Consider the following 27,944-nt stretch of genomic DNA (forward strand, 5'->3'; position numbering starts at 1 on the left):
TGCTGTCGGCCCTGGATGAAGCGCAGCAGGAACTCCAGGGAGAACCAGGCGACGCACACGTCTCGATGATGAACATGTTGTGGCACTTGGCGGAGCACTCACCCTGCGAGAGAGAGAGAGGGAGAGAGGGGGGGGAGGGAGAGGGAGAGGGATAGGGGAGAGGGGGGAGAGGGAGAGAGAGATAGGGGGGGAGAGGGAGAGGGAGAGATAGGGGGGGGGAAGGGAGAGGGAGAGGAGGGGGGAGAGGATAGGGGGAGGGGAGAGGGAGAAGAGAGAGGGGGGGAGAGGAGGGAGAGAAGGGGGGAGAGGGAGAGGGAGAGGAGAGAGATAGGGGGGAGAGGGAGAGGGAGAGAGGGGGGGAGAGAGAGAGGGAGAGAGGGGGAGAGGGAGGATAGGGGGAGGAGGGAGAGGGAGAGAGGGAGAGGGAGAGGGAGGAGAGGAGAGAGAGAGAGGAGGGAGAGAGAGAGGGGGGAAGAGAGGAGAGGGAGAGGGGGGAGAGGGAGAGAGAGATAGGGGGGGAGAGGGAGAGGGAGAGGGGGGGAGAGAGGGAGAGAGGAGAGAGAGATAGGGGGGGGAGAGGGAGAGAGGGGGAGAGAGGGAGAGAGAGAGAGAGAGAGAGAAAAGGTTTTAAGTTAACAGGCCTGCCTGTGTATACAAAAGTACATTCATATTTCATATATAATTTATTACTCTACACCATAGGTGTCAACTCACGGCCCGCGGGCCAAATGCGGCCCGCCACGTCATTTGATGTGGCCCCCAAGAGCTATGGTTAAAAAAAAAAAAAAAAAAAAAAACATTACATTAATCTTGGGTTAAAAAATAGCGGTGTTAAAATAATGTGGGTTAATGCGTTAATAAAGCTTTGACAGCCTTAGTTATTACACATTCTTACACATACATGTGTGTTGAACATCTGAGTATTGATGAAGTAACAAAGGAAAAAAGCCAAAAGCACTTACTCCTCAGACATTCTTTGACAATTTTACAGCCAAAAATACAAAAAAGATCCAGGCGGAATAGGTAACAAAGGGTTGAAGAAATATTGTCTGAACTGTCAGATGCAAGCTGGCTGTGTGACATAACCGAGCATCTCGCTCAATTGAATAAGAAGCTGTAGGGACGCAAACAAGTCCCACCCAAAACTTGACCAATATAGTTGTGAACTGAGACAACCCTTATTTTGTTCTTTTGAGTACAGTTACAGTTGTGTGTTCATGCAGACATATAATAGCAATTTCATTAAGAATTGAAAATGGGGGACCCTGATGTAAACAAGTCGAAAGTCTTTCTCTGGTCTGCATCCCTTAACAATTGTGTGTATTGAGCTGTACTGTACTGTACCCATTCTGCAATCTGTTAATTAAAGTTAATTAAACTATCTTCCATTAGTTGGATGTATGGCCTCTGCAAGGTTGTGTGCAGCCATTTGTTTTTGTAACATCTGCTACATCTGTCCCACGTGTTCTTTGCAGCTCACAGGTGTTAGTTCTGCCCCTCTTGACTGTGACAAAAAGGTTTTGAACAAACTTAATGTCATAGCTTGTATTTGATGATATTCTTCTTTGTTATTTACTTGAATGGTTTGATCATTGATTGATGGAGTAATATGGGGTTCTGATCAACTAAAATTATTTGTTAAAATAACATAAGCTAACATATATTTTTACATCTATGCAAATGCATATGCAATATGTATAACTTGAATAAGTAATAAATACAGAAACAACATGTTTAACAATATGTAAATGAGTAGCTACATTTATTTTACATTACATTAACATTTATACAGTCTTTGGCCCTTTGAGGGCAACCATAATGCTGATGTGGCCCTCTGTGAAAATGAGTTTGACACCCCTGCTCTACACACAACAAAAAAACAATGAATTAATTTAAACTTTTATCATACTGCAATGCATCCATACAAAACAATGCTCCCACTCCACGGCTCTGCAGAAGGCAAGCCTAAATCCTCTCAAACTCCTCCAAGTCCCGCCTGGTATGACAGATAAGGCCGAAAGTCCTGTTTATGCCTTATTCTCACAGCAGTCTTGTTAGAAGCATCAACATAACGGCACAGTATTTGAGAGAAAGGGGAGCGAGAGAAGAGAGAGAGAGAGAGAGAGAGAGAGAGAGAGAGAGAGAGAGAGAGAGAGAGAGAGAGAGAGAGAGAGAGAGAGAGAGAGAGGGAGAGAAGGGAGATCAAAGGGAGAGCACAAGGTGAGAAAAGATAAACAGAACACTAAAATGCGGGGGCCACACACAATCACCTTCGGTACTGTAATCATCATATGAATCATCCGCGACAGCTACTCAGCATGCCAACTATGGCCGCTGCAGTACATCCATAGATACGACCGGGGGACACAATCAATCAATTCATTCACCGGGGGCCAGCTTCTGAGATTCGTTTTGAGACTGTCTGAGACCAACACCAGACAAACGGGAGCCCATGCCCTCCAAACATCCTGGACGAGCAAAGCAATTAAACAAAAAAAACATACGATGAGGCAGGGAACTGGCTACTGGCCATGGTCTGTGCTTTACAGTGTAGAGCCCCACTGGTTCCTGACCCTCTCTCCCTCGATCTTTCTCCCTCTCTCTCTCTCTCTCTTCCCTGCAATCCCCCTTCTGACCTTTCACTCCCTCCCTCCTTTTCCCCCCGTCTCATCCTTCCTCCCTGAAGCATTTCCCTGCGTCTAACTCCTCTCCGGTGGTGGAGAGTAACTAAGTATTTTTACTCAAGTACAATTTCGAGCTACTTGTACTTTATGTTTCCATTTTAGGGAACTTTATACTTTTACTCCACTACATTTCAGAGGAAATATTGTGCTTTTTATTGCACTACATTTATCTGAACCCGTCAGTTACTAGTTACTTTGAAGAAAAGGATTTTGCATAGAAAACATGGTAAAAAATTTATGAAGATACAGTAGAGCAGCATAACTGGACCACATACCTTTAACATAACCTATAGATGTCAATGGATCGAGGATCGAACACTCCCAAGCACTGGGATACACAAATGCCATGTAGAATGCATACTTTTACTTTAGCTACTTAAGTAAATTCAATAACAAATACTTCTCTACTTTTACTTAAGTATAATTTGAATGGAGGACTTTTACTTTTACCAGAGTATTTATTTATCTGGGTATTTCTACTTTTACTTAACCCTCATGTTGTGTTAGGAATTGGCACCACTGACCGTTGTTAGCGGGTCAATGTTGACCCGGGGTCTAACTCAGTCCTGACCACTAAAAAGAAAGGAGTATCACTCAATATAGTTAATACTACATCCTAACTAACATTATATGCATTCATAACCATATAATCCCATTGTAATTTGATTTTATCGCCCCCGAGACACATCATGTCCCTTATTTTTAAGATGAAAATGAGGTTGTTCAATCATAATACACTAAATGTGAAACCCATAGATAATAATGTTTTCTGACTATAATAGAACAATATTAGAATATAACTTCTGAAAAAAGTTGAGTACATTTATTATTCTTTTATTTATTCATATTTAGTATTTTTATAGTATAGTTTTACCTTGCCGGGTCAATAATGACCCTAGCACCACAATACCTTTTATTCTGCAGATACCTTTAGAATTTTCAAAATGGTGAAACATAGTTTTGCTGTGCTTATATATGTGTTGTGGAGGATATCATAAAGCCTTGTTCTAATAAAATCAACTACATGGTAGTTATTACATATTATAACCTTGAAACGGGTCGCTGGAGACCCTATAACACCACATAAGGGTAAGTAAAGGAACTGTGTACTTCTTCCACCACTGCTTTTCTCCATCAAAGTCCTCATCTCTCTCTGTCTTTTATTTTTCTCCTTCTCCCTCTCTTCTCTTCTTCTCTCCGCTCACCCTCCCTCTCATCCCCCTTTTCTGTGTTTCACTCTCATCCCCTGCCTCTAGTCCCCTCCTTCTCATCACTCACTCTCTCCCTCCTTTCCTCCCTCTCATCCGTCATCCTGTTTGTCCCTCGCTTCGCTCTCTCTCTCCCTTCTCTCCATCCTTCGTTCTTTCATAGCCCCCTCAACGCGGACACAACCCCCCCCCTCTCTCCCCTTCTCATAAAAACACTCTTTTTTCTCTCCCTCGTTCATCACTCACTTTGCCTCACACACACACGCACACACCTCTCATCCAGAACCCTCCCCCCCCCCCGGTGTAGCCACCTCCAATTGAACTCGGGTCCAGAACCAGACGCCCCGGAGCGGTTCGTTTGAGGTGAGAAAGCAATTGGAACCAAAAGCGAGTAACACCCGCCAAGAACGAGGCTGATCGGGCAGCGTTTGTTGACATCTTTCCATGTTTTCCCAAACGTGTGATTTTTTTATTTATTATTTATTTTATTTCCGCTTTCAGTCAAGTAAAAATGATGCCAAATGATGTGATACTAAACAAATGCCTGGCGTATGCTTCAGGTGACGGTAAACACACACAAACAGTATATAGAGCAGCATTCAGGTGAACAAACACACTCTGCATATAGTAGACTTGTGTCTGTGCAGGTCTGTGTCTGTTCTGACCAGTGCTTGAGAAGAGTACTTGTGTCTGTGGTTAGGTCTGTGTCTGTTCTGACCAGTGCTTGAGAAGAGTACTTGTGTCTGTGGTTAGGTTTGTGTCTGTTCTGACCAGTGCTTGAGAAGAGTACTTGTGTCTGTGGTTAGGTCTGTGTCTGTTCTGACCAGTGCTTGAGAGAAGAGTACTTGTGTCTGTGGTTAGGTCTGTGTCTGTTCTGACCAGTGCTTGTGAAGAGTACTTGTGTCTGTGGTTAGGTCTGTGTCTGTTCTGACCAGTGCTTGAGAGAAGAGTACTTGATGCTGTGGTTAGGTCTGTGTCTGTTCTGACCAGTGCTTGAGAAGAGTACTTGGTTAATTATCTTTAGCTGAATAATGGTTTCACTGTCTGTCTGCTCTGCCAGTCACTTTGGTAGGTAAACAACCATCACTTAGTTCTGACCACGAATAGTGATTGACGGAAGGCTTCGAACAGCAATAACCTCTAACAGGAACTGCAACCGCACAACCTGAATGGTATTACTCCGCCTCGTTTAATCAATTCGCTAGAGTACAATCAGCCTTCGGCCTCGTGACGACACGCCTCTGTCTAAGGAGTGGAACGGTGTCAATAACCACGATAGACACGATGTAGTGCTCTTCACGCTCCTCTCGTCAGTTTGGCCAGAGTTCCTATTTTAAGAATTCACATAATGTTCAGCCACCATATACGTGAAGGCCAGACAACAGAAAGAGAACCCTCCAATCTGTGATGTCCCTTGGAGATAAAAATCTGGGGCTAAGGTAGGGCGGGCAGAATGAAGCACTTAGCAGACTAAAAGGTCTAAAAGTTTAATTGACAGGGAAACCCTCTGAATATTGTATGCGATGCATGCTAGTAAAAAGTGGAACTCCTACAAAAGGCTACATGCAGGCATGTGCACAGATAGGGACCCTGTTCCCTACCATAGATGGCTGCCCTGTGTACGCTATGGCTGCACTACGAACGCTATGGCTACACTACGAACGCTATGGCTGCACTACGAACGCTATGGCTACACTACGAACGCTATGGCTACACTACGAACGCTATGGCTACACTACGAACGCTATGGCTACACTACGAACGCTATGGCTGCACTACGAACGCTATGGCTGCACTACGAACGCTATGGCTGCACTATGGACGCTATGGCTGCACTACATACACTATGGCTGCACTACGAACGCTATGGCTGCACTAAGAACGCTATGTCTGCACTACATACACTATGGCTGCACTACGAACGCTATGGCTACACTACGAACGCTATGGCTGCACTACGAACGCTATGGCTACACTACGAACGCTATGGCTACACTACGAACGCTATGGCTACACTACGAACGCTATGGCTGCACTACGAACGCTATGGCTGCACTACGAACGCTATGGCTGCACTATGGACGCTATGGCTGCACTACATACACTATGGCTGCACTACGAACGCTATGGCTGCACTAAGAACGCTATGTCTGCACTACATACACTATGGCTGCACTACAAATGTTATGGCTGCACTACATACACTATGGCTGCACTACGAATGCTATGGCTGCACTACATACACTATGCTTGCACTACATACACTATGGCTGCACTACAAATGCTATGGCTGCACTACGGACGCTATGGCTGCACTACATACACTATGGCTGCACTACGAACGATATGGCTGCACTACGAACGAAATAATTTTTTCCCATTTCAACCTTTATTTAAAATCGTAAGCATCTGAGGTTTCCCTCATTTACAGAAACTATGGCTGCACTACATACACTATGGCTGCCCTACATACACTATGGCTGCCCTACATACAGTATGGCTGCACTGCGAACGCTATGGCTGCCCTGCTAACGCTATGGCTGCACTACGAACGCTATGGCTGCCCTGCATACACTATGGCTGCACTACGAATGGGACGTTAAACACTGTCCATGGGGCATTTTTTCCTTGAGTACATTTTGCCAAAGAAGGGTACGTCCCTCAGAGAATCAGCACCTCGATTCATCTTTAACTAAATTCCTAACCTCAACTCCATTTTCCCTGCCCTCCTCCCTCCTCCTCCTCTCTACACTTACTCCCTCTTCCGCCTATTTCTGCTGCCCTTTGGGACCCTGGAACAAATGTCTCTATCCATCTCGCTCTCTCGTTCCCCCCCGTTCTCTACTGCGTATCACCCTTTTAGCCACATCCTCAACATTTCACTCTGCCATTATTCCTTGCTTTTTATATCTCCCTCACTCCCATCTGTTCCCTCCTCCCTCTGCTCCCCGCTATCTCTCTCTCTCTTACTTCCTCTCTCTGTCACTCTGTCACCATCTCATATCAGGGTGATAACACTGATTGTTTGGAAGCAATTTGGGACTCTGCTCTAAGTATCCTCACTCTGTCTCTCACTCTCTCTATATATGTTCCTTCTCCTTCCTTCATTACCCCTTTCTCTCTCTCTCCTTGCCCCTACCCCCCCCCCCTCTCTCTCTCTCTCTCTTCCACTCCCTTTCTCACCCCGTCTTCCTCCCCATCTCTCAGTCTCACTCTCCCTTTCATTTCACTCAAATTACAATTAAAATAAAAAGTAGGCTTTATTGGCACGATATATAAAAGTACCTATTGCCAAAGCAAGTCTAACATACAAACAATAACATATACAAGCAATCAAATGATTCCATAACCTTACCAATAATAATAAAACAATCAACAGAAACTCATTCAAAATGACAAAATAATCATTCAATCAGGTAATCATTTTATTTTACAGAGCTTGTTCTCTTATTGTATGACAACAATCTGCATATTGTACAGCTAATACGGCACACTGACTTTTCTCCCCACATAGATATATAACAGCTTATTTCAGACACTGTCTCTCTCCCTCCCTCTCTCTCCCCCCCTATCTCTCCCTCTCTCCCCCTATCCCTCTCCCCCTCTCTCTTCCTCCCTCTCTCTCTATCTCTCTCTCTCTCTCTCTCTCTCTCTCTCTCTCTCTCTCGCTCTGTCTCTCTCTCTCTTTCTCCCTCTCTCCTTCTCTCCCTCCCTCTATCCTTCTCTCCCTCCCTCTCTCCCTCTCTATCCCTCTCTCTCTATCCCTCTCTCTCTCTCTTCATCCCGCTCTCCCTCTCCCTCTCTCTCAGAGGGGTTGACCGGGAGCTGGAGGTGAAGTCAGTGACTGTGGTGTACAGTATGGTTCGGGAACAAGGGGACATTACGCCTGTTAGAGCTTTGCAACGTCCTCTGCATGATAGGCTGTTTATTAGCTAGAACACACAAAAATGCACACACGTGCACAGTTGCACACACACACACATTATCTGTCTCACTCTATCTCCCGCACGGGTACACACCTCACGCGCGTACGCATACACACACGCGTATGCATACACACACACACACGAGCGCACGCATGCGATAAGTACCACCGTCAACACTTTCTGCAACACAAGCTGTCTCCCTGACCTTATCTCCTCCATGCGCCTCTCTGTGGAACTAATGTCAACGGCGGCTCCTTCCAGCGCAGAGCCTCCGTTCTTTCCCCGATGAGGGACTCACATGATGACCCGTATTAACACATCTCAATGTCAACCTGCTACTGAAGACTGTGGGGAGAGAGAGGGGAGACTCTCTGGGGATGTATGGTATTGTCTGGGGGGGGCCGAGGCAGCCATAACGCGCAGGGAGTGGAGCCGCAAATGATGTGGTATAGTTGACGTCAGGTTCTGGGGTCCGATCCCATTGTCAACTCAGTCACTTCTAGTCCGCTGCTGCTCTCTCGCTGGTCCTACTCATCGTATTCATATATCCAAAGGATTTAAACGATAGTTTAACTTTAAAGTGAGTCAAATTTGCCCTGATATACTGTCATAGCCTTTTTTCCTTTGCTTTGGATGCATTGTAGTAGTGTGTTTAAGTTCTTTTCACAGTGGGCCCATTACAGTACTTTACATTAGTTTTGTAGCTAAGCAGTTTAGTTTTGTTTATTTGACAATAAAGAAATAAGGCAATCGGACAATTACATCATAGCTTAGAATTGCCAAGGATAGCGCAGTAAAGTCTCAGACTTATTTCCTTCAGTCATTGATGTGTTGACAAGGACTCTACCCTTCAACAACACCATCGCTGAGGAGGAGCTAGGGCTAGGGGTCCAACATTCTGAACGTACTCATTAACCTCTTAAGTCCTAGCCATATTTTCTGAAGATTTGCCTAAAAGTACATACCCAAGTAAATGGAAGATTGCTCCACTTCGACATCTATGGACCTCAGTGAATGTATTCCCAGTGTCAGAAATATTGTGTCTGTTACTATGCTTGAGTACATTGTAATGAACCAAAGGAGAATATAAATGATTATTATTAATATAATATATATATATTTTTTTTTCATCTTTGACGGTGATTAACACCATGCTAACATTGACCAAAAATGAATAATTACTGACTGAGCTCATTCAGCACCTTCTTGAGATCAAGTGTACAAATAATCTAAGCAAATGAACAAAGGGCAGATGATTTACATGGTTTTTTGTAGATACAGTACTGAAATTTGCCATCCGGACACAGGGCAATTTGAAATATGAATATAGAATATCAGGCCTATAAATTACCTTATTATGGCCAAGTCATACATCTATGGATCGGCCCAAATCGCCTCTTTCCAATGGCAGAGTTCAATCTGGATTTAGTACCATTTATAATGTCCATAGCTCTGCCATTTTGAGACACGTTTTTTTTCCTAGACGTTCACAGAAAGGTAAAGAAACAATATACGTTGTATTTTATGGCAATAACGTTGAGGTTTGTTCGACCCGTGAGATATAAACGTGATTTTCACGTCAATATTTGTAATATCATGTCGTTTGTCTGCGGCTGGTGTGAGCTGGGTAGTGTAGTTTTATGAAATTTAGACGTCCATCGAAAGCCCTGGGTCTCCTGTTTCTTAGGACTACAACGATTTCATGACGGCTTCCTGTCCTTGCGTCTAAATCGTCTGTTTTCCAGTGCAATGCGCATAGATTTTTACAAGCTCATATTTAGCTAATAACACTTAATCATTGGTAAACAAACGTAGTGCTGAAAATATACACTTTGACTGCTGTTTTGAGTTGGGTTAGGGTCTTTACTCTTGGCTACTTTTGAAAAAGAAACACAACATCACTTAACCTCTTTAGCCTGAGCGGTTCGTCAGCGGACCACAGATGACATCACCTCATAAATCCATGTCTACAGACTGTATGGATCAATGTAATCCTGTCAAAACAGCAGTCATAGTGTATATTTTCAGCAATATGTTTGTTTACCAATAGGTTAATACGGACTGTATTCATCTATTTGTGACGTGAAATTAATCGGGCTTAAGAGGTTAATACCCTATCGTGTGTCTTGTTATGCATCAGAATTGTGGTTTTGATCAGGCTCGCTCGGTCTATGCAGGAAGCACCCCACAGAGATACACCTGTATCAGCATTTTGCTGCAACCAATGGTTAAAACCTTTAACTTAAGTGTTCCATTCTGAAATACAGGTTAAATGGCCAGCGGTGTAGAGACCTTTACGACGACTACCACTGAATAAGGTCAGGGTTATTTCTGTACTTCTGGGAGTCGGAAACGTCACTCCAGGCAGGGTAGTTGCACGGAGCATGGCAAGGTTTCCCGAGAGGCTCTGAGCACTAAGGTCTGGCTCCTCTCATTATCTCGTGTGAGTGGAACCAGCGTGACCTTAACAAAGTCTGAGGAGGAGTTCATTCACTCTGCTGCCTGTCTCTTTCAATGGGCAGCCATTCTGGATTCATTCATTAATTCATTCAATCTTCATTTAATCTTCATTTAATCTCGTAAAATCATTGAGAGCAAGCTCTCATTTACAATGATGCAGATAAATTAATAAAACAAAGAAATTAAACAATATAGCAACAGAAAGTTAATCAATTAAACATTTACAATAATTGAAAACAACTGCAGACTGCAAACCGACTAATTATATACTAATGAATTGAGTTAATTAATTACAAATCATTCCATGTTTCTGGGGCACAGAAGCTAAAAGATGATTTTCCTAATTCAGGGCAAAGGACTCTAGGAAGTGTAAGCCAATCATCAGAGCCAGTATGATAAGGTCCAGAGCTCCAATCCAGCAATGAGGTGATGTACAGTATGTATGAATCTGTCATACATATAATTATCCTGATATTTGAGGTTACTGGTGAAGGTGAATGGTTCATTTTGTTATACAGGATAGAAAAACACATTATTCCCTCCTTGCTGAGTACAGCTTCTATACACATCCGCTATCCAAGCTGGAGTAGTAAATGTGTATGTTTAGGCCACTTGACATAAAATCATGTCACATTTTTATCCAAATAGCCTATACCTTATTCGACCGGGAGCCAGTTGCTTCCATCATAATATTTATATTGCTTTGTGTTATGGATTTCCCCCGTCCCATTCAAAACTGCTGAAGTGCCGGTCTCCTCTTATATCGGGCTGTCTGTTATCTCGGTGCTTTGGGGAAACAGACCCGCGTCAACACTCTGTCCCGCAGCGGCGTCAGAGCAGCTGATGTGGGCTTCTGTGTACGCGGCTGCTATCAGCTCATTATTTATAAACTGCACAGAGAATACCAGACTCAGCTAAACATTCCGTTTATTGCCGTCCGTGACATTTGCGATTAGGCTATGCTACTATAACACACAAAAATGTAATTAACAATAATCATAAGAAAGGGGGGAAAGCCATATTTTATATATTTTATGAATAATTTTTGTTCAAAATATCATGGTAACATTGAATCGTGAACCCAGTATCAAATCGAGTGATCGTCACATCTCTAGTAGTACAGAAAAAATCTGTGTATTGTAACACATTCTAATGTCTCTAAATTGTCTGGCCCATGCATGTAAAAATAAAAATAAAAATAACACAGAACAATAGGATATACTTTATAAAATATAAATCAGGACTCCTACAATAGCCAGTGTATGTTTCTGGCCTGTAGGCCATCGATATACCAGTGAGGCACTAGCTTTCGAAGTCAACAAGGTTTGATATTAATATGTGATATGCCCTGATGATGGTCTATTGACTGAAATATCAGGTTTTCCACCAAAAATTGAGAAGCAAGAAAATAATGGAATTGTATAAAGTATGAAATGGGAAGACTCTTGTGAATCTAATGACCCCAATTCTATTGTATTCCCCACTACTCTTCATTACTATAATGGAGGAAGCAACAAGGGATCCACAAGGAGGAGGACCGTGGAGCTGCTTCATGCTGATGATCCAGGCGGCAGATTCGGAGGAAGTGAGGAGAACGTTTGTTGAGTGGAGGGATGGAATGAAGAAGAGGGGAATGAAGATAAATATCGACAAGACGAAGGTAATGATAACAGGGAGTGAAGGAGAGAGAAGATACCCATGTGGAGTCTGTGGAACAGGTGTGGGAGTAAACTCTGTGCTGTGTAGAGAATGTGACAAATGGTGTCACCAAAGATGTTCAGGTTTGGACAATCTGAGGGGAGTGAGGGATTTTAGATGCCCCACGTGTGAGAGGGAAGAGGAGGAGGTGGTGGTTGGAGATGGTGGTCTAGTGATGGGACGGGAGGTGCTGGAGGAGGTGAAGCAGATTCGCTATCTGGGAGATGTGATGGACTGTGAGGCGGGAGTGGAAAGGGCGGTGAGGGCGAGAGTGGCGGCGGCGTGGAGGAGGTGGAGGGATATATGAAGCATGTGTGAGATCAGTTCTCCTGTATGGTTCAGAAACGTGGGCAATGACAAAAAGGGTAATAATGGTGGTGTTAACTCTTTCTCTGCCATACCCGAGATTTCTCGGGTTATCTCGCCATGCGTTGAACAAAATCACAGCATGAATGTTCTATGATGTTCCTCAAGGTCTTTGTGTCTTAATGTGATATTTTGAAAAAAAAATTTAGCATGTTTATCAATTCTCAAGTGGTCAACATTTTTTACATTTTGCACCAAATCTGTGTAACAAATGGTATCAACCCAAGAGATTGCTTATGAGACATAACTGAGCATGATCATATGATCATATGATCATACACTTTGATCATAATGTTCTAAGCCTGTATACACTCTAAACCTAACCAATATCAAATGTTTATTAAGGATGTATGACTAGAAAAACGTCATCACAAATGAATCTACTGTTGACCTGATATCGGCCCTGGAAAAAAAGACCATGTCGGCCTCATAGGGTTAAAGTGCTTCTCTTTCAACCTCTGGCTGAAGTCAAGCTCCAAGCTTATGGTTGAGACGTGAAAAAGTTAAACTTCTGACAGAACACCAGCAGCAGCAAATCACTCAGGGGACCAGCGATCACTATAGAGTGAGATTTTTCCTTGCAAGTGAGCCCTGGGTTCAGAACTGTTGAGGAATGATATGTATATAATTCAGCGCTACTCTCAATAATTCAGGGCAAGCAGTGGGGTTGGTTAAAAAAAACTCTTTTCTGCGAGGATGTGAGAAGAGGGCAGAAAGGCTACTGTGATCATGTAGAACGAGGAATAGTTATTGATCTAATCATTCACACTCCGGGAGAGCTCTGAAGGATATCGATTACGGATGTTCTGAGAAGAAGCAAAGTCACGAAAGTGAGAATCAAACACAGATGCTGTACTTGAAAAACTGTATGTACGAGCCCACGCACACACCACATGCACACGCCACACACACACGCCACACATCTATGAATACCTTGCTACTTATAAAAGCGCAAAATCAGCACAAACTATTTCTCCAACTTTACCTTAAGTGCAGTAGCTTCATAGCTATTATAGCCAAAAGCCCAAAGTACTTGCATTTTTTGCCCAGGACAGTACAGTAGCTCTTTGTACACATTTGTAATGGTTAGACTTACAGTTAGGATGTTGTCAGCTACAGTATTAAGGTAAGGTAAGTTAATGGATTCATGAAAACATCACTTTGACTAAGATTTCCTTAACAAAGTATTAGGTTGAGTAGAATCAGGCAGGCTATTCATTGAATCTAGATGAAGATTGTCATTCCATAATGAAACACCCATCATTAAAAAACAAGACCCAAAGTACAGGGACGCGGGAAGTCAGTCAGAGTTGGGGTGCGGAGATAAGTCATATAATAACATCATAGGCGGCGCGTGAGCTGAACAGGAAGCAATGTCGTGCGCAGCGTGCACATTTTTTCCTTTTTTGTCAATACACACTAGGCTATGCGAGGCAAATTGCAAATTAAGTGTTCAAATGAAGGCATCCAATAATAGATAAACCATTGTCTTACCTTAATGCAGACATTTCGTCTTGGCATCAATGATCTTTTCTGCTTTAACTTTGTCTGTGAGATCACTTTCAATGTGAAGCAGACTCTCCTGGCACATTGTTGTTCTTAGCCAGTTTTGGATGTGATTGTGCCTCATTGTACATACATTAGCTCTAAAAAGTGTCCACGATTTGATGAACTCGGACTCTCATCATGTCCTCTTAGACTTAAAGGAAGCCCTTGTATGGCAAGATAAAGCAACATACAGCCTCAGGTGATCCGTAGTTATGCCCAGGGGCAGCCCGGTGCAGCTTCTAAATTAGTTTGTTTATATGCCTTGGAAAAATACCGTATATCCATTTTGCTTTGGGGTCATTAAAGAAATCATAATATTCTTTTTTTAGAAATGTTTTGAGACGCAAGTAGTAAGTTACCCATTACTGTTGTGTTCAACCTCAACCCTGATCCTTCGTGCCCAATCCACGTCATGCGATGTGTGTGCGCTGCGTTTGTGCATCAGGTCAGAATCAGATACACAGAAAATATCATTAAAAAAAAACAGAGGGTGGATTTCAACCATTTAAAAAACAACCATGTTTTACACTGCTTACAGTAAAATCCTAACTAAAAAAATAAACGTTTTTTATTGATGTGTAAATATGTTGGCCTTGCAGTTACAACTCCCTGCCAACAGGTGTGGGTGCTGCAGCACCCTCAGCACCCCCCCCCGTCCCCGTCCCACGTCGCTGCCAAAGTATAACGACGGCGTCAGCAGCCAGCAATCAATTTAGCAAATTCTTTGCAAATGAATGCGTAATACACATGCCGCTCCACTACAGGATGGCATGTCAGTGTCAGGCGCTGGTGCGAAGGCCAGTTAAGGTCCTCTACCAGCAGGGAGCGTTAATGCAGGTGTGAATGCCAGTTAAGGTGCTCTAACAGCAGGGATCGTTAATGCAGGTGTGAAGGCCAGTTAGGTGCTCTACCAGCAGGGAGCGTTAATGCAGGTGCGAAGGCCAGTTAAGGTGCTCTACCAGCAGGGAGTGTTAATGTAGGTGTGAAGGCCAGTTAAGGTCCTCTACCAGCAGGGAGCGTTAATGCAGGTGCGAAGGCCAGTTAAGGTGCTCAACCAGCAGGGAGCGTTAATGCAGGTGCGAAGGCCAGTTAAGGTGCTCTACCAGCAGTCTCTGCAGTTGGAGTGCATTAACCACTACACTACCACCCCATGTTAACATTTAGATTCAATGTTAAATGACACCAACATTATGGGAAATGTGCTTAAGAGAGATACCAATTTCCTCTTTGTGCGTTCAGTATAAAGCTATCCGGCTGTATGCTAGCCTAGCTTAGCACAAATGAAAGTGAAAGCCCTACAGCCATCCTGGAGTACTTCATCCTGTCATTTGTTCTGATTGTTCCTGATTGCTAATTGTCACCTGCTGTGTGTTGTGTCTCCTTATAGTAACCACTGTCTCCCTTCTCAGTTGTCAGTTCTTCAGCAGTGTTAAGGCGCTCCCATAGTCCAGCAGACTGTACACAGAGCGGACTCCGCGGATGTCCGCGCGGACGTCCGCGCAGACTTTGAGCTTTGATCTATGCGGACAGCAGACCCACAGGTGGGAAGCTCCTATTTTCTGACGCGCGGACATCCGCGCCGCTGACTTGGTGTCACACAAAACGCTGCTGGGCGTTTTGGTTGACATCGAACTGCATTTAATGTGACGCCGCACGAGCGATTGGTGGCGCGAGGAGATAGATGAGCCCGTGAAGCTCTCTCTCTCTCTCTCTCTCTCTCTCGCTCTCTCTCTCTCTCGCTCTCTCGCTGATAATGTTCCCGAGTGATCTGCCAGTACAGCAGAACAGACAGAATTGTGGGAAATGTAGTAAAACTGGTGCGAGAAATGTAGGAAATAGACCGCGGACGTCCGCTGAGATCTGCTCGACTATGAAGGCTCAAAGAGCCGCGCGGACATCCGCGGAGTCTGCTCTGTGTACAGTCTGCTGGACTATGGGAGCGCCTTTACTGTCGTCCCGAGGAGAAGTCGGATATCTCCTCGTCCTTATTTATTGTTTGACATTCATTTCTGTTCACGGAGATAATTCGGAACTCTCGTCCGTCCTTACTTATTTCTCATTCTTTGTTATTTTTGTGTTTTGGTCTTGTGACCAATTACTGATCTCTAGTTGTTCACAAATAAAGAACACTATTTTTGAGAAGAGCAACCACCATCTCAGCCTCCTTCTTCCACTCTGCAAATTGAAGTCAACATTCTTACCTACTCGTAACACACTTGCAGGATCTTCATTCATATTTGATCTGCAACGCCTAGTTTTAGTTCAATGGTATTGCGTGCGATAATTACAATAATTATCGTACCATATGTAATCCTATATGTAAGCACAAGTGAGAACAAGAAAACGATCATATCTTCCTACGCCCGCTGTCTCTGACCATCTTAACCGTCTGTAGTGTGGTTAGTGAAAGGGTTAATTGTCTGTAGTGTGGCAGTGAAAGGGTTAACTGTATCACGTGAATGCATGAATGAGTCAGATCTGCGCTCTGGAGGAAAGCCCCTCACACCTCTGCAGGGTACCAATGTGCAGTGGTGCACAGTGGCAGGAAATGGGCTGTTTGAATGACAAAAAGATGGTAAAATATGTCTGTAACTATTTGAAAAATATTTTTTTTAACTGTGAAAGTGCTGGAATTTCATTTCTAATTATTTAGGAGAAGTAATTAAAGGAGGAGAACGTTGGATTGATGGTGCAAGAGTCTGCTAATCTAACTTAAAAATGTCAATGCCCAGTGGCTTAGGCCTCTGGTGCTTCTAGTGTGAATCCAATTATCCTCATTATTCTCATTCTTACTCTAGTTTGCATTTAATTGTGTTGCTAAGGCTTCATCAGACTCATTATCTCACATCTATTAAACATGGACTTGGTGCAGCCTTCTTTATGCGAGCAGACTGACTTTACAGTATGTAAAAATCTAACTTCCCCCTTGGATGACTTCCTTGTCTGTCGCACATCCGTATGCTGGCTGGATTCATAAACAGTTCATAAATCTTAGTTTAATTAAAAGAAAAAGAGAGAGAAAGACAATTGCATTGCCAATGAATATTAGGTTAGAAAATACAACATTTACCAAATTTAACGTGACTTCCTTTAAACAAATCTTCATTTGTTAGTTCTTGTAACCCATTGCATTTAAATCAGAATACATTTTGTTCTGCTCTGGTTGTTTTGTTCCACTGGTCATCTCTCATAGCCAGACCTCTCTTCACACTGTGTTAGCGCTGTTCCAGCAGTCTACTAGACTAGTAGGAACAACCATAGAACTATATGAGGGAACAACGTCCACTAGACTAGTAGACACAACCATATAACTATATGAGGGAACAACATCCACTAGACTAGTAGGAACAACCATATAACTATATGAGGGAACAACGTCCACTAGACTAGTATAGGAACAACCATATAACTATATGAGAGAACAACGTCCACTAGACTAGTAGACACAACCATAGAACTATATGAGGGAACAACATCCACTAGACTAGTAGGAACAACCATAGAACTACTGTATATGAGGGAACAACATATTTTTTCTCCCTCCATTTCCTCCTTTTTTCTCTCCTCAGCAATATAGTCAGTTGGATATTCTTTATTTTTAAGGCCCTGGGCTAACGGTGATACACTTATAGCCTATAGTTTAGCAGCAGTAAAAAAAAAAAAAAAAAAAAGGGGGCATTTACCCCTTACATGAGCACAGCTAGCAAGATTTTATGAGCCAAATAAATGACAGAACATAATGCTCGATAGCGCTAATTATACACTTGTCAGTTTTAGCTTAAAATTATATTTGAAACCATTCTTCTCTAATATCCCCATCTGTGCCAGTTAAATGTGGATCATGCTGTGATTGGAATTTGGCGGGAGAATCCAGCTTTTAGGTTACGACACGCTCAAATTTGCTGTTTGACAGGTTTATGCCCTAATGATCGTAGTGTAAGTCCATTTGGAAAATGCTTTCAAATGTGCATCCCTACTTCTGAGTGAGTGAACGTTCAAATCTTCATTGAATCCATGTAATACAATGTGACTGTACACCATAGCCTTTTAATTCTCAATCTCGAAGCTTCTCTTTGATATTCTAGCCTAGGGGTTCTTAAACTTTTTTATACCACGACCCAATTTTTTATGTAGGAATTTTTTTGGCCACCCCACACTTAATGTATCACGTAATTTCAACGTGGAATTAAGGAATATCAAAATAAAAGCACACGTTGTTGAACTTGATCATGCATATTTAATAGAACATTTTATTACAGCACTTGTTTTTGTTTGCCAATGTACTGTCACCTACCCACGACCCCACTTTGGGTCGCAACCCGTAGTTTGAGAACCGCTGTTCTAGCCTATGCAATGACAGAATGATAAAGAAGTATTTTTTACTTTGCCATCCGGACACATGCTATTTGAAATATGAATATAGAATATCAGGTCTATAATTGACCTTATTATGGCCAAGTCATACATCTATGGATCGGGCCAAATCTCCTCTTTCCAATGGCAGAGTTCAATCTGTTGAAAGTAACTTTTTTATAATGTCCATTGCTCTGCCATTTTTCATCAGATTGAGACGCGTTCACAGAAAAGTAAAGAAACAAACTACATTGTATTTTATGGCAATAACGTTCAGGTTTGTTTGACCCGTATAATCACGAAAATAACATCAGAATTTGACAGCTTTGATAGAGGCTGGTGTGAGCTGGGTAGTGTAGTTTTATGAAATTTTGATGTCCATCAAAAGCCCTGGGTCTCCTCTCTACAAACATGAATGAAGTAATTTCCTCGCGTGTCATTCATCAGGTTCATGCCGAGATATTTATACACTCATATTTAGCTAATAACACATTGGTAAACAAACGTAGTGCTGAAAATATACACTTTGACTGCTGTTTTTATAGGGTTAGGGTTGGGGCGATTCGTCGACCATGTCTTGTCTGCTGCGGTCAGGCAAGCGATACCGGAGTCTCATGGCAAGCACAGAGAGACTCAGAAGAAGCTTCTATCCCCAGGCCATCAGGATGCTAAATGCTAAATGACAATAACACTATGTAACAAACATCAAATACACTCACAGCACACACATCCACACGCACACACTCACTTTAAACAAACAACTCACTGCAGCACCCACTTTACCCACTTTAGACACCTAACACACTTTATATGTATTGGTAAAGAATTTGCACTACAACTCATACCTCATCACACCTTACTGTAAATTGTACCTAAATTGTCCCTCATCCCATTTCTGCATTGTACTGTATATTGTATTGTAACTGTATTTTCTACTCTGCATTGTATATTGTATATATGTACATTGAACACCTTTGTATACGTACTTGACTTCTATTTTATACTTATTATACTTATTTTATACTTATTGTTGTGAAGGATCAGATTAAACCGAATATATATATTTATTTATATATATATATTCAAATAGTATTGTATATCGTTTGATATCCCCTGTATATTCCTTGTACAATATGCACTGAATATCCCTTTAGTCTACTAAACAGCCCATAATAGTTCATTCTACCATTGGACGAGAACCTGGCGCCAGCAGCCATACCCCTAGGTTCAAGTTCAATCGTGCCGCCCAACATGTCGTGGCAAGCCCGGTTCCGCGTAGGAATACGTCTGGCGAAATACGAATGGTACTATTTGTTCACAGCGCATATATATATGGCGCAAGTAAAGTAGAACTTTCTTTTAGTCCATTAGTTCTTTACCCTCCAACCGAGTAACAGACGCGAAGCCTCACCCACGACGCACGTGTGGTGCAGTAAGGCCTACTTGGCCTCAGAATAGGCATTGAGATATCGTGTGGATTAATAGTTGAATTGTCATAGTTTGGCACTATACCGTCGAGTTGGACGTATTCTATTAAGCTAATAATAGTCTATTTATGTATGGTGCATCGTTCGGTTAGAGTTATAAAGTTATCAGTACCCCCATCGTTCCTGACGTTATCTGCAGTCTTAACCAGGCTGGGCAGACCACTAGTGGTGCTTGCATCCGAGGAGCTCTGGGCCAGGGCGACTGGACCTGTATATTGGATTACTCTACCCGGACGACGGCGAGCCTTCCACGGCTTGGATTATGCTTTGGGTGCTTTGATTATTCCATGGATAACGGCCAACACTGCGGAGTGTTGGAACTACCCCCCGGAGAGGAGCAAGGTGAGACGGCGCTCTACACCAGTGAGGTCGCCTCACGTCTCTCCGTTGTGGACCGGCAGCTACCGTCCACCAGAGGGTCCAGCTGTATTCGTCTGCGGACCGAGGTTCTGTGGGCACCGTGTTCAAGACTTTGAATTCTCCCAAGAAATCGTCGGCCAGATGGGATACCGCCAGCGGCTTCTCTAACCCCCCCCTCCTACTGTCTTACAACCAGCGGGACCCCCCCCCCCCTTAGTGTATCCAGCTATAATCATTTAAGTACCATCGCTATAGTTCCCTAGAGAACCAGGTTGTATACTTACTCCCTGCGTAACCAGAGATTGGACATTCAATGTTGATTTACCTACGAATACTCATTTGCCATACAAGTGCATTTCAAATCATAAGTGTAAACAAGTGAACGTTGTATATACCTTTTGCTATATTAAATATTCGATTTGTACATTTGTGTGGACTTCGTTTCATCAGGTGGGAAAGTGTTCATCATATTTATATCATGTACTGGATGGCCAGAAGTTAAAGTACAAGAGGTAGTGGTTTAATACCATACTTAACAATACAGTCAGGGAATTGTACCCCTCAGTTACAATTGGTCCTTCGAGCCGGAGGGTAACTAGTGTAATATTAATATAGTGTTATTAATATTAAAATGGCCTATGATGAACACTCCACGAAACGGTCCTCCTAACGTAGAACGCCCGCGGCGCAGACGACAGACACCTCAGTACTTAGAGGCTTACGCTGTCAGTCAACTACCTAGCCTTCGACAAACGGTAAACGCGGTAAAAGTAGAAAGTAAAATTATGTCTGACCTTAACGACCAGGTTTCCCCGACCACAGAGGCCCTAGTAGGTTCTAATGTAACTGACCAAGCTCACGGTGGGGACCAGGAGGGAGCTGACATGCCTTTACCCCCCGCCACTACCGAAGAAGTAGTCCCCGACCAGCCCCGGGAGGAAGACAACCCTACAGAGAGAGAACTCTGCACGGAAGAAGAGGAGGAGAGCGCCGAGGAAATAGAGCTCCAGGACTCCCCAACGAGTACACCCAGGAGCGGCTCACGCAGGAGCGGCTCACCTCCACAACCGCCTTCCCCCAGCGAAGCGGAGAGGATGCTACAACAGGCGTTCCTCGTCAGCCTGACAGCCTCTACCGAACGCGATCGACTTCAGGGTGAACGCGATCGTCTCCAAGCACAGACGCTTAGCGAGCGCGAACAACTCCAAGCGCAACAACGGAGCGAAGAAGAGCGCATACGCCTGGAGATGAGACGCCTTCAGACGGAAAAGAATATGGCAAGAGACCGGGCCGACGCCCAGCGCGCCGCTGCCGGTGCCCAAAGAGAAGCAGATCTCACCAAGCGCGAAGTCGAGCGCGACAAGTTACAGGCGCAGCTAATGGCGCAGCTGATCCGCAGGGCAACACCCTCTCCCTCCGCCAGGGGTTCAAGGAACTCGTCGAGACAACAGTCAAGGGCAGCGTCTCCTAACCGAGCAAGCGACCCTGAACTTGACCAACAGACCGAGCCTATACCCCCCGCAGACCCCCTTCCCAGACCGGTCCAAGCGAGACCCAGGTACAAGGAAGGAGCGGCATACACTGCGGAGAAGCTAAATAAACGATTACAGGATCTGGAAGACCTGATAGAGGAAGAAGAGGGAGAGGAGGAGAACCAAGCCCGACGACAGCACAGTACTCCACCGGACCAGGAGGTCCAGTACAGCCCAGGCTATACCCCCGCGGCGCTGCGCTACAGACCCCCGACTCTATTCACGGGTGAGCACGACGCACGACCAGCCCCGAGGAATAGCACCTGGACCAGCGGGCCATGGTACCCTGTCGGTACCAGCCCACAGAGAGGCGCAAGAGGGGACTCGCCTAGGAGGTCTCTCCCCCAACGCTCGCCGATGTATCAGCCATCCACGGCGTCATACATTGCCACGCCGTCATTTCCAGACTTCACCTATGAGAATCGAGCACAGTACACGGAGCTCCGGATGTGCTTAGAGACAATGATGGTGGATGTCGCTGATGAACGCCACAAGTATGCAATATTACTGAAGCACCTGAAAGTACCGCGAGCGCACAATATAGCGCTAGCCTATGCCAACTCTACGACCCCATACACAGCAGCCCTAGCCGCGCTGGACCAGAGATATGGACGTATATGGGATTACGTAATCCAAGAGATAAGGCATATTGATCGCCTACCCCCAGCAACAGACAATCGCTCATTAGACGACCTGTCAATCAAAGTGCAGTCCCTGGTAGGGATGCTGGGAGCGCAACGGGAAAAGGGCATGCATGAGCTATACGCCAACTCTAACGTCGAGAGGATTTTGGAGAAGCTGCCACCCGCAAGACAAGAGCGTTTTAGGCGGCAGAGGGACTACCGGGATCCTAACGGCCCTGAACCATCCCTCCTTGATCTAGCCGACTTCCTGGCGAGAGAAGTCAGCAGCTTACGGCTGGACACGTTCGGGCGGAGCACGCCAAGCTCCAGAGAGGGACCCAGGAGAATAAATGATGGAAGAAGATCGGTGACTGTCATGCACCAATCAGAGTCAGTACCGAGCAGTAAGAGCCACAGCACCCCCTCGAGAAAAGAGAAGTGGAAGATGGCGTGCCCCTACTGTGAGAAAGAACACTGGCTGTCACAATGTGACGTGTTCACAAAGATGAATGCAGAAGAAGTGAGTCAATGGATAAAGTCCAACAGGCGCTGTTACCGATGTGCGCGACCACACATGGCAGCCGAATGCCGCCTAAAGAAAAGGTGCAGTCGGTGCGACGGAGCCCATCTAGATATACTACACGAGAGTAACAGAAGACGGCCTCCACCTGCACCATCGAGCGGCACCAAGGCAAGTGTCATGTACATTGACCCCGCCAGCAGCAGCGGCGCCCGAGTGCTCTTAAAGGTAGTCCGTGTGACATTGAGCTACCAAGATAAAGTCATGGACACTTACGCCGTCCTTGATGACGGGTCAGAGAAGACCCTTCTGCTCGCGTCCGCTGCGGCCCAGCTGGGACTGCGGGGGAGCGAGAACGAAATGACGATTCGGACAATAAGAAGAGATTTAAAGACGATAAAGGGCGAGAATGTCTCCTTCACTATCGCAGCAAACGGGCAGCCAGAGCGACGGTATAGGATCACAAATGCTTTCACCAGCCAAGAAATAGGACTATCGCAGTACACCTACCCTATCGCCAAGTTGATGGATAAATATGTGCACCTGCGACAACTACCTATCCCGCTCATAGACGGCGCTACCCCGACCCTGCTGATAGGCTCCGACCATGCAGAACTCATAGTCCCGATTGACCGGGTCCATACAGGACCCCGAGGCTGTCCTGCAGCAGTCGAGACCCGCCTAGGGTGGACCCTACAAGGCCCCCTCGCTAAATCTCTCAACCGAACAGCAGCCACTAGCTGCCTCCACTCCAGAACGACAGAAGAAGACACCACTCTCCTGCAGCATGTCGAGAGGCTATGGACACTAGAGACAATGCCCTTTAAGAACGAAAAGAAAGATATTCGTTCTAAAGAAGACATTTACGCCATCAACCTACTCGAGCAGGGGATAAAGAGAGTCACAGTCGGCGGAGTGATGAGATACGCAACTCCACTCCTGAGGCGAGAGGGAATGCCCACCTTTCACGCAAAGAAAGACGCCACGGAGCGCTATCTATTGAACACGGAGCGGCGCCTAGCCAAAGACCCCGCTCAAGAGCGTGTGTACCGCGCTGAGATTGAGAAGCTAATCACAGCGGGACACGTGAAAAAGATTGACATTAAAGAGGCCGATCAGACGACCGAATCATGGTACGTGCCGCATCACAAGGTCCACCACAACGGCAAGGATCGCATTGTGTTTAACTGCAGCTACCAGATCGGATCCCAAAATCTGAATAAAGAGCTCTTGCCCGGCCCCACACTCGGCCCCTCCCTACTAGGCGTGCTACTGCGCTTCCGCCAGGACAAGGTGGCTATCAGCGGGGATATCAAAGGGATGTTCCTGCAGGTGAGACTAGTGGAGGAGGACAAGCCCCTGCTGCGGTTCCTATGGAGAGAGAGGATCGGAGATGAGAACCCAGCCATCTACCAGTGGGAAGTACTCCCCTTCGGAACCACATGCAGCCCGTGCTGTGCTACATTTGCACTACAGAAACACGTCGCAGAGGACCCAGCAGCAGATGAAGAGGTCCGACACAGTGTGAAGAACAGTTTCTACGTGGACAACTGTTTACAAAGCGTTTCGACCCAAGAAGAAGCCGAGGCTCTCCTAATCAAGCTACGCGCCTCCCTGATCAAAGGCGGCTTTGATCTCAGGCAGTGGGCCAGCAGTGACCCGCACGTATTGCGCAGCCTCTCCCCCGCGGACAAGGCTGCCAGCAGCGAGACCTGGATGGCGACCATCCCAGGAGAAGCCCAAGAAATGACACTAGGACTAGTCTGGCGCTTCAAAACAGACTCGCTCCACTATAGACACAAACCCTTGACTCCAGAGCAGGGAAGGTCGACGGCGACACCGACCACCAGACGGAGTGTGTACAGAACACTCGCCAGACAATATGACCCGTTGGGATGTATTCTACCTTACACCACCAGGGCAAAGATGATTGTACGAGCACTATGGGACAAGGACCAGGGCTGGGACGACCCAATACCCGCACACCTTGCCTCAACATGGAGAGAGTGGGAGACGGAACTCCGCTCACTCCCAGGCGTCAATATACGCCGCAGCTACTTCCCATCCACAGTGAGGCCAGAGACATGCAAGATTGATCTACACGTCTTCAGCGACGCCTCCGAAGTAGCCTATGGATCGGTGGCCTACTTGCGTGCCCAAGAGAAGGGAGGAAAGATACACACTGCTTTCATCCTGGCCCGCTCAAGAATAGCCCCACGAAAGCAACAATCTATCCCGCGTCTAGAGCTCTGCGCAGCCCTAGCAGGAGCGCATCTAGCCACGTTAATCCAACGTGAACTCACCATCCCGGTGCACAGAACAATCTTGTGGTCAGATTCCACGACAGTACTCACATGGATCAAGTCTGATTCATGCAGATACAAAGTCTTCGTGGGAGTCAGAGTCACAGAGATTCAAGAGTTAACAGAAGCAGCGAGCTGGCGGTATGTGGACACCAAACACAACCCAGCTGACGTCATCACCCGGGGAATGTCTCTGGATGACCTCACCCGTCGCAACATCTACAGTGACGGACCAGAATTCCTCAAGCTCCCCGAAGAAGAGTGGCCTACGCCCACCCCACGGGAAGCAAGTAACGAGGAGGCTGAGAACAAGAAACCTATGTTCTGTGGACTGAGCACAGTCGCCTCCACAGACCCCAACATAGATGACTGCATTACCCTAGAGAGTGCGCAGCAAAAGACATTCCTGTGGCACCATCCAGAGATTCAGTCCACCACTGACATGTCAGCAGCTGACTACGAAGAAGCAGAACTTCTTCTACTACAACGAGCCCAGAGAGACTCGTTCCCCGATGAGCTAGACTGTCTACAGGGAGGAAAGCCCGTCCCATCAGACAGCAGACTGCTCCACCTGGCACCCGAGAGTGACGCCCATAATCTCATCAGAGTGGGTGGTCGCCTGCGGAGAGCCCCCGATCTACCGGATGACATTAAGTACCCGATAGTCTTGAACAGCCGACACAAGGTCACAGAGCTGATCATAAAGAAATACGACGAGGATGTACACCACGCAGGAGCAGAGAGAGTCTTCGCGGAGATCAGACGTCGCTATTGGATACTTCAAGGAAGAGAAGCGGTGCGACGCTTCCAGCGAACCTGTCTAGACTGCCGAAAGTGGCGCGCGCAGCCCAGCATACCACGGATGGCTGACATACCTCCCTGTCGCCTCCGACTCGGCGACAAGCCATTCCACTCCACAGGCATGGACTGTTTTGGCCCGTTGTATATAAAGAGAGGAAGAGGAACCGAGAAGCGGTGGGGTATTGTATTCAAATGCATGACCACCAGAGCGATACATATCGAGCTCCTTCCGACCATGAGCACAGACTCATTCCTTATGGCCTTCCGAAGATTCACATCACGGAAAGGAAAACCGTCTACATTGTTGTCTGATCACGGGACAAACTTCAAAGGCGGAGAAAGAGAGCTGAGAGAGAGCTTCCAAGCTATGGGCCCAGAACTTAAGACCCACCTCGCTCCATCCCAGATTGACTTCCAGTTTAATCCCCCGAACGCACCCCACTTCGGTGGAACCTGGGAACGAGAAGTACGTTCTATAAAGACAGCCCTGTACGCCGTGCTTGGGGCCCAGACTGTGGCGGAAGAAGTCCTAATGACAGTCCTCACGGAGATCGAGGGAGTATTGAACTCAAAGCCCCTCGGTTACGTCTCCAGTGATGTAGCAGATGTCGACCCAGTCACCCCCAACACACTCTTAATGGGGCGGCTGGACCCCGCGCTACCCCAGACAATGTACAGGCCTGAAGAAGCGAACGGCCGAAGAATGTGGAGGTACAGTCAAGTACTAGCTGACAAGTTTTGGAGCAGCTTCCTACTCCACTACCTACCGTCTCTACAGACCCGCCAGAAGTGGGTAAAAGAGAGAGACAATTTGACAGAAGGAACAGTCATCATGATTATCGACCAGTCACTACCCAGAGCTATGTGGCCGGCTGGCCGCGTAAGCAAAGTGATCACCGGTGCCGATGGCAAGGTCCGAGCAGCTGAAGTACTCGTCCAAGGGCGCACTTACACACGACCCGTGGCGAGGCTAATAGAACTGCCCCGACTCCCAGATACTATCGATGATGACCATGACCCCATGACTTTGTGAGTTGACTGACCCTTACAGCGGACCTTGAGTGGTAGACAGTGCGGTTAATCTGTCTCTGCTTAGCTAATTAGGTGGGACTAATTAGGGGGCGGCTGTTGTGAAGGATCAGATTAAACCGAATATATATATTTATTTATATATATATATGCAAATAGTATTGTATATCGTTTGATATCCCCTGTATATTCCTTGTACAATATGCACTGAATATCCCTTTAGTCTACTAAACAGCCCATAATAGTTCATTCTACCATTGGACGAGAACCTGGCGCCAGCAGCCATACCCCTAGGTTCAAGTTCAATCGTGCCGCCCAACATGTCGTGGCAAGCCCGGTTCCGCGTAGGAATACGTCTGGCGAAATACGAATGGTACTATTTGTTCACAGCGCATATATATATATGGCGCAAGTAAAGTAGAACTTTCTTTTAGTCCATTAGTTCTTTACCCTCCAACCGAGTAACAGACGCGAAGCCTCACCCACGACGCACGTGTGGTGCAGTAAGGCCTACTTGGCCTCAGAATAGGCATTGAGATATCGTGTGGATTAATAGTTGAATTGTCATAGTTTGGCACTATACCGTCGAGTTGGACGTATTCTATTAAGCTAATAATAGTCTATTTATGTATGGTGCATCGTTCGGTTAGAGTTATAAAGTTATCAGTACCCCCATCGTTCCTGACGTTATCTGGAGTCTTAACCAGGCTGGGCAGACCACTAGTGGTGCTTGCATCCGAGGAGCTCCGGGCCAGGGCGACTGGACCTGTATATTGGATTACTCTACCCGGACGACGGCGAGCCTTCCACGGCTTGGATTATGCTTTGGGTGCTTTGATTATTCCATGGATAACGGCCAACACTGCGGAGTGTTGGAACTACCCCCCGGAGAGGAGCAAGGTGAGACGGCGCTCTACACCAGTGAGGTCGCCTCACGTCTCTCCGTTGTGGACCGGCAGCTACCGTCCACCAGAGGGTCCAGCTGTATTCGTCTGCGGACCGAGGTTCTGTGGGCACCGTGTTCAAGACTTTGAATTCTCCCAAGA

The 27,944-nt window shown here is 45.7% G+C and overlaps 1 pseudogene across 1 annotated transcript in view; it reads right to left on the reverse strand.

Moving 5' to 3' along the window:
• LOC311245309 (voltage-gated potassium channel regulatory subunit KCNG4-like) overlaps positions 1-27,944 on the reverse strand; it is a 112,219-nt pseudogene that overhangs the window by 3,850 nt on the left and 80,425 nt on the right. Inside the window, exon 4 of the transcript XR_014621005.1 lies at positions 4-103. The product of XR_014621005.1 is annotated as a voltage-gated potassium channel regulatory subunit KCNG4-like (transcript). The remainder of the gene's footprint in view (positions 1-3; positions 104-27,944) is intronic.

The sequence above is a fragment of the Notolepis coatsorum genome (assembly GCF_963971535.1).
Source record: "Notolepis coatsorum genome assembly, chromosome: 18".
NCBI lineage: Eukaryota > Metazoa > Chordata > Actinopteri > Aulopiformes > Paralepididae > Notolepis > Notolepis coatsorum.